Consider the following 8,596-nt stretch of genomic DNA (forward strand, 5'->3'; position numbering starts at 1 on the left):
GAATGGGGCATAATCTTTCAAATTTACATTTAGCCTCTCTGTAAGGCAACCAGTCCAGAGTCCGTTACTCCATTATTTTCTGCTTCTTTTGGAGTACTGGGCAGTCTGGTGAGCAGGGGGAGTAGTGCTCTCCATAGCTGATGCAAGTTGGAGGAGGCGCACATGAAGTATCTGGGTGCAGTGGACGTCCACAGTCTCGACATGTGGCACTGCAAGTGCAGCAGGAAGACGTGCCTGAACTTCCAGCACTTAAAGCACCACATAGGGGGAGGGACATATGGTTTAAAGTCACAGCGGTAAATCACCATCTTGACCTTCTCAAGCAATCAATCGCCCTCAAAGGCCAAGATGAAGGCACCAGTAGCAAACCTGTTGTCTTTGGGTACCTTGTAAAGGCGCCAGATTTAATGAACACCACGTCGTTCTAAATGGGCGCGGAGCTCGTCAGACTGCAGGAGGAGATCACAATGGAAAATAATCCCCTGGGCGATGTTGAGGCTTTTATGGGGAGTGACGGAAACAGGTATATCACCCAGCTTGTCACAGGCGAGTAATGCTCGGTTGGTTGGTTGTGGATGCTGTCTGAATCAAGACTGCACCATTTCGGATCTTTGACAGCGCTGTCACTTCTCCAAACTTATCCTCAAGGTATTCAACGAAAAATTCAGGCTTCATAGGTAGAAAGGAGATGATCAGTTCTGCCACAGACTAAAAACAGAGGCGAATATGGCTCTTTTCTGTAGTCCTACGTTCCTCCCATGGTGTAGCGAGGGAGGGAAAAGATTTAGGGTCATACCTGTCGGCACTGTATTCGATATTGCCCTTCTTAGGGACTGCTGGTGCTGTACAGTCACCAACAAGAGATGGCTTAGTCTGCTTCATTGCGGGTCATCCGCCCTGACGCCACCCACTCTGATCAGGGGCTCTCCTCACATACGCCACCCACCCACAGCAAAGATCAACTGGCATGGTGGTTGTTGCTGGGAATCCGATGCCCCAGGAAGACAGGCTTCTACTCCTTGACATATGTGGGGAGTTTACAGCTCAGGCATCAGCAGTGCAATCCCTGTGTTGTCAGGGGGCGACCACCAAATGGGTACATGACGGCCCCACCACAATGGACTGGCTACCATGCTGGATATTGGGCGCAGAGAAATCTAATATCGTCATGGGGCGAAATGGGACAGGAGACAACAGAAGAAGACATGCCCCAGAAAGTGTCCTCGCCCAAATAGTTGAATTGCAGGTGGAGATGCAAAGCCATGACAAGAGATTCAGGAGATCGAATCGAAGGACACTATGGATAACTCAGGCACCCCATAAGGCATTCTTCCCCATATAGCCCGCACTTCTGTAGAATTTTGAAAGTGGCTCGTCGAACCATAGAATGGGACCTGAACTCATAGGGCCGAAAAGTGAGACTTTTAGTCTCCTCTTACAACAGGCAGGAATACCTCAAGCCTATTCTAAGCCCCAGAATTGCAGGGGGAGGGAGGGGGGAGCTCACTATAGTTTGCACACATGTGGGGAGGGGCATAAGGAGCGTTCACATGCAGCAGACATCCGCAATCCCTGCAGAAAAGAGTAGCAGTGCATTGGGAAGACTTGTGTCTTAACTTCATACACCTGAAGCATCTCGTAGGAGGAAGAACAGTTTCATGTCATACCAGTAGACCATCACCTTGACCTCCTCAGACAATGCAACACCTTTTAAAGCCACATTGAAGGCCCCAGTAACAACTTTTTTCCGTTGGTCTCCAAGGGACATGACAGATGCCGTGGACACACCATCTCACTAAGTTGGCCGACAGTGCATCATTAGACTGCAGAAGATCATATTAAGAGGTGACGCTTTCGATCGTTTTGAGACTCATCGGGAGTGAGTCACAGGAATGACCCCCAGTTTTTCACAAGAGTGCAGCGCCTGTGACTGGGCAGGAGATGACGATTTAATCAGGAAGCAAACACTCCATCTCAGATGGCTGCAACTACCCCATATTCGTTCTCAATGTCTTCCATAAAAAAGTAAAGGCTGTGGCCAAAAATATGTTCCCATCAGTCCTAGTGCAGACCAGATGTTTGGGAGGAGGATTTTGCTCTTTGTTTAGTCCTGCATTCCTAACACACTGTGGCATGGAAGGGAACACATTGGAAGCGTACTTTGTTCTATTGTTCAAGGCCTTTCCATTTGAAGAGACTGCTGGAGCCATGTGACCAGCAGAAGAAAGTGAGTCACTTCATGTGCGATCCACCCTCCATGGTGCCACCCACTGAACAGATACTCTTGATGGACTATCCAGCTACAGCAACAGCTACCTGGCCAGTCATATGTTGCCAGGAGTCTCGACACCCCACTCACTAAGGGCACATACTCTGTGGTGTACATGGGGAGTGTGCAATGCAGGCACCAACATTGCAATCCCCATGTGGTCAGGGGTGCAGTTACTTAAACACCCCCGCCCCTCACAATGGGATAGCTGCTGGTCTGAGTTTTGGGCATACTGTGATAAAGTAAGGGTGCCAGGTTGGAAGGGCACAGAAGTGGAGCAGATATCACAGTGGGCGACCTTCCCTGCAATTCTGTGAAACTTGGAAAAAGATGGCAGGTCAAACTCAATAATGGGGACCATACAATCGTTAATGGTAGGTGAAGATAGTGCTGGGTGTGAAACTTTAAATCAAGACCCAAAATCTTGAACCATGTCCAAGCAGAGCCTACACCAAAAGGATCATCCGATGGAAAGTCAGAGGAGGGAAGAGATAGTCTAAGTGTAGCTTTGCAGCACAGAAAGAGGAAACAATGTTACAAAGGCTGGGGCCCCATTGTAGCCAAGCCCCCTGGCGGGATCCGTCAGATTGCATAACCGGATGAACCGAATGAAGCCCCCGTCGTCTGTTGTGGTCGTGCAAACAGCAAACATTTTCTTCCAGAAGAAGCTGCTAGGCTTCCCGAAGCCATTGAAAGTTCTCCTGTCCGACACAGACATGAAGCCGCATTGCTTTAAGTGCCACGAGAGCCACGTGGCAAAACACTGCTGCAATGCACTGCTCTCCATCAAGTCCTGAGAATAAGAAAGCCGCGACTGCGACAAAAAAAGCTGACATGCACCCACTGAGGCGGGCCTCATATTGCAAGTTTGAGCGGTTGATCGGCCTTCTCCCGATACAGCAGAGTCGAAGAGAGATAGACATGGGAAAGAAGAAGCGCCGCCGAAGGGGAAGGCGCCAAAGGTTCCCAAAACGGCTCAGCAAAACAAAGAGCAGTCAACGCAGACAGAAGATCGTGAAGCGCGAACATCAGCGCGCTTCGCGAAGACAAAAGAAGTGGGTGCAAACTTCATACCCGCACTGAATAAATTTCGAAGTACATACTGGTCCATACAAAACCGTTACTTCTTTGGGCAAGATCCTTGGACAGGCTGTCACAAATAGCGACGCTAGAACACTGAAAGAAAGGCTGTTTGCTGGCATTTTACATTGTTTTCTAAATTTTTAGCTTTTCTTTCTTGTTTTCAGTTATTCTGAGGATCAGTAGTAGCCATGTTTAACACAGGACCCTCGACAACTCCGCTCTTTTTCAATGTATTTCGTCTTTCAGTCCTTTTATCTATTTCGCTAACTAATGCTCAATTTCTTCTTGGAAACCCAGTTTCTGAACGTCTTCACACGTTTTAATGGATACCGCTGTGTCATCTAATCTTTTATGACAAACCTTTCCCCAAATGAATTCTTGCTGTTATACAGATTTCACCCGAGCTATTTTCGCTACATACCTGATAGAATCAGCCCTCCTGGATTTAGTTACGAAGTTAACTACAGAGGTATCTCTTTAATCAGCGTTGTGGGTAAAATCTTCTCAGGTATTGTTGAAAGGAAAGTGCGAGTATTAGTTGAGGACCAATTGGATGAAAATCAGTGTGGGTTTAGGCCTCTTAGAGGTTGTCAGGACCAGATCTTTACCTTACGGCAAATAATGGAGAAGTGTTATGAGTGGAACAGGGAATTGTATCTATGCTTTATAGATCTAGAAAAGGCATATGACCGGGTTCCTAGGAGGAAGTTATTGTCTGTTCTACAAGATTATGGAATAGGAGGCAAACTTTTGCAAGCAATTAAAGGTCTTTACATGGATAGTCAGGCAGCAGCTACAGTTCACGGTAAATTGAGTTCGTGGTTCAGAGTAGTTTCAGGGGTAAGACAAGGCTGCAACCTGTCTCCACTGTTGTTCATATTATTTATGGATCATATGTTGAAAACAATAGACTGGCTGGGTGAGATTAAGATATGTGAACACAAAATAAGTAGTCTTGCATATGCGGATGACTTAGTTGTGATGGCATATTCGATTGAAAGTTTGCAAAGTAATATTTCAGAGCTAGATCAGAAATGTAAGGACTATGGTATGAAGATTAGCATCTCCAAAACGAAAGTGATGTCAGTGGGAAAGAAATATAAACGGATTGAGTGCCAAATAGGAGGAACAAAGTTAGAACAGGTGGACGGTTTCAAGTACTTAGGATGCATATTCTCACAGGATGGCAACATAGTGAAAGAACTGGAAGCGAGGTGTAGCAAAGCTAATGCAGTGAGCGTTCAGCTACGATCTACTCTCTTCTGCAAGAAGGAAGTCGGTACCAAGACTAAGTTATCTGTGCACCGTTCAATCTTTCGACCAACTTTGTTGTATGGGAGCGAAAGCTGGGTGGATTCAGGTTACCTTATCAACAAGGTTGAGGTTACGGATATGAAAGTAGCTAGGATGATTGCAGGTACTAGTAGATGGGAACAATGGCAGGAGGGTGTCCACAATGAGGAAATCAAAGAAAAACTGGGAATGAACTCTATAGATGTAGCAGTCAGGGCGAACAGGCTTAGATGTTGGGGTCATGTTACACGCATGGGAGAAGCAAGGTCACCCAAGACTCATGGATTCAGCAGTAGAGGGTAGGAGGAGTCGGGGCAGACCGAGGAGAAGGTACCTGGATTCGGTTAAGAACGATTTTGAAGTAATAGGTTTAACATCAGAAGAGGCACCAATGTTAGCACTGAACAGGGGATCATGGAGGAACTGTATAAGGGGGGCTATGCTCCAGACTGAACGCTGAAAGGCATAATCAGTCTTAAATGATGATAATTTCTATCTAGCGCGAATAAATGCGATTACACAGCTACACAGTAAACACATCTACCAGAGCTGACTACAATTATTCAACAGAAAATATATGTTTTAAGTTAATAGTAATTTTACGACGATCATCACTGGGAAACTTATCCGTATGGGAATTTCAGCGTCTGCAGGAGAAAAATAGGTAAGCGAGTTTTCCTTAGTTATTCCCGCAACCATACGTCTGCTACTCAACGTATAGACGTAATAGACCTGCTGCCAATTTTGCTACTTGTCATTTCGCGTTTATACCGTTTGCTTAAGAAACAGTTATAGTTTAAGGACTTTATCTTTAAACATTCTAAGAGTCAGTAATCCTGTTTTCAACAAGCCTTTCAACTATCTTGCTATCCTGTACTTTGTGTAGCAGCACTGTAGTATTTGATAAATGACACTAAGAGCAACAGGCTAAGGGAATACTACCAATAAAATGGTTTTGTCAATTGTTTTCTAGACATTACAGTACGGTCGGCTCTTTAGACCCACGCTCTGTAGTCCTCTCTCAAGGGAAGAGAGATTTTGCGTCAGTTTTTCTTTCACTCCATTTGGTACCCACGTTAGTGAAAGCACAATAAAATCGTTACTAGTTAGTAAGGTAATTTTTAAAGGTGCACACAGTATCTCGCTAAATAAGGTGCTCGGTATTCTCAAACTTCTTACGAGCTGACGATGCAGAAACTGATCATAAACAGTATGTGCAGAACGGAAACAAAATCCATCGGGAAAGAATATTTGTTGGAGACGTACCTCCAAAGACGCTCTGAGCGATACACAAAGTATAAGTGATCTGTATGGGCCTACAGCTGCTGAAAATTTCTTTAAATGATTTTCCTGAGGTGTTCTTTTATTTTGAAATAAAGCATAATTTGGCAATTACGTTATGAGCGTTTTCAATTAAATCAAAGAAATTGTCTAGCTTATTATCCACACATCACTGTGGGGAAGTGCAACAAGCGATGGCGACCTAAGTTTACACAACCATAATACATACCGACAACTTGCATGCATGTCCAGTCCATACATAAAGATATACAACCTTTATGCGTTTCCTTTTCGCAGAACTCAAGTTTTACAGTAATATGCGAAACTTAAAGTAACTTTCGCTTTATGTGCCATTACCAAGTGACATATCTCAATGAAACGAACAAAGAAATAGCTACTACAGGAGAGAAATACAGAATTAGACGAGCAAAAACGACTAACACAAAAATAATTGTACAGAAGTAATCGCGATACATGATGGCCCTCAGGACATCACAAAGGCGGGACATGTTCTCAATAGTGTGAGAGATCACCACAGACAGATTCTGCGCAATGCTCCCTTGCTGACCACAAGGTTGTTACGGAGTTATTGGGGCAGGGCGTTCCATTCATCCACTAGAGCAGCTGATAACTGCTGGATGGTCGTTGGTTGATTTGTGCGTGCTACACTACATTCCTCGAGGCATCTCACACGTGCTCCATGGGATTTCAGTCAGGGGAACGGGCCGCGCACTGCCATCCATAAAAATTATGTCAGTGCCGAATGCAGCCTTGACGAGACGCACATGGATGATAAGTACAGTGTCACTACGTTCACTGGTGAGTGTGCCGTGTTCAGAGGTTTCGAGGTCAGTACACCCATGCCACATCACGCCTCCGGCCACAAAAACACCTTAACCACCAGAACGATCATGTTTCTGGATGTATTGTGTGTTCCACCTCACACCGTATGACGGCACGTCCGGAATCACTACTCAGACAGTCTGCCTTTCAGTCGAGAAGAGCGCACAAGCCCACTCTTCGCTGGTCGAATCCCTATGCCCTCGGCACCATAAAAAACTGTGCTGCCCATGTGCGGGTGTCAACAGATTACAACGTACTGGTCGTCGGGCAATGAGATTAACCTCACGCATCACTGTGCCACTGTGGAGCGGGCGATTGCGTGCCTTTGAATTCTGTTAAATCTGGTTGCAATTCCATCCGCTTTTTGACGTGGGTCCCGTCTTGTCTGTTGAACGATGTAGCAGTGATATGTTGCTGTAGTTGACCGTGGACTTTTAGCTCTACTTCGAGCAGCAGTGCCTGAGGCTCGGAACGCTCCCCATGCTGTAATACCAAATTCCTGTGCTATACTCTTCACGCTTCGTCGTCCTACCACTTTCCAGATTGTTCTTCCCCTTGTGAAGTCATCCAAATTTCTCCGGGCCATGTTGTAATTAAGAGTACCATTACAGCACAAATAACTCCTCGCTGCTTGACACTGTCTTACCTTTCCTTCTACCACCTCGTGATGCGCGGCCAATCCCATTCGGCATTTATGCTGACCTCTCGCCAAGTGACGTCCACCTCTCTATGTACGACAGACCTCTGGCAACATGCTCCCGCCCTTTCATTCATTTCCACCGAGTTGTTACTATACGTTACTTTTTTCAGAGTAGTGTGTACAATATCACTGCCCTACAAATTCATCCACTCAACTTCTCTATGCAGCTATCTACTCGAGAAAAAGCTTATTTCTTTCGATTTACTGACATCCAGAAGATTGTTTTTCCCACCCTGTCTTTATGAACGAAGGACAGATGCGCAATTTCTACTTTGTCAAGTTTTAAGTGGTCGCAAGGACTGAATGACCTCAGAGTATGCTGACGATAGTGGAACAGTAACCAGAAAGATCTGACGAATAATCCTTTGAACAGTTCACAAATGCTTAATAGCTCACTTAACCAAAAGTTATCAGTTTGTGAAAAATTGGCTGATTCAACAGTTGTGTTTATCAGAACTTTAGTTCCTTTATACTACTCTGTATCCGATGGGTTATGGTGAAATGCGCAACATTTAAAGTCGTTTTTCCACCAGCTAATGTTTTATTAAGTGCTACTCGAGTTTAACAAAACGGTCGTATGCTTCCTGGACGACTTTGTCAATCTCAAAATAGTTCTTTAAACCTACGTTCAGAGACAAGTCTATCCAAAATGACTGTACACCAGGCATAAACTTTCAGTGTTTCGAGCTTTGCATGAAGTCTATTCCCACGTGGTTTTGCTGTCTTAAGAGGTTACCAAGTTCCGTATGTTTTTTCAGCAAGACACAGAGGGGGAAGAAGAGCAAATAGCACGTAGGACGAGAGCTGTGGCAGACCAAGCTCAGACAGTCACTGCCCGTTCGTGGCAGAGCAGGCAACAGGGCGTCCTGCCATCCTCTCAATGGGGCGACAAGGCTGAAACGTCCTAAGAGTCGAAGGTGAAAAGCCCCTTCCCGAATAAACCGTAAAAGCACGTCAGCCGCTGAGGCATCAACCGCCAGCACCAGCGATAGCTAGTCAAACAGTAAGTTAGGACAGTCCAGCAATATGTGGACCACCATCAAAGAAGCGCCACAACAACAGCGGAGCGGATTCTCGCGACAGAGGCAGTATCCATGAGTCTTGCAAGTTGGCCAATGCGGAGCCAG

The sequence above is a fragment of the Schistocerca cancellata genome, chromosome 2 (assembly GCF_023864275.1).
Source record: "Schistocerca cancellata isolate TAMUIC-IGC-003103 chromosome 2, iqSchCanc2.1, whole genome shotgun sequence".
Lineage (NCBI taxonomy): Eukaryota > Metazoa > Arthropoda > Insecta > Orthoptera > Acrididae > Schistocerca > Schistocerca cancellata.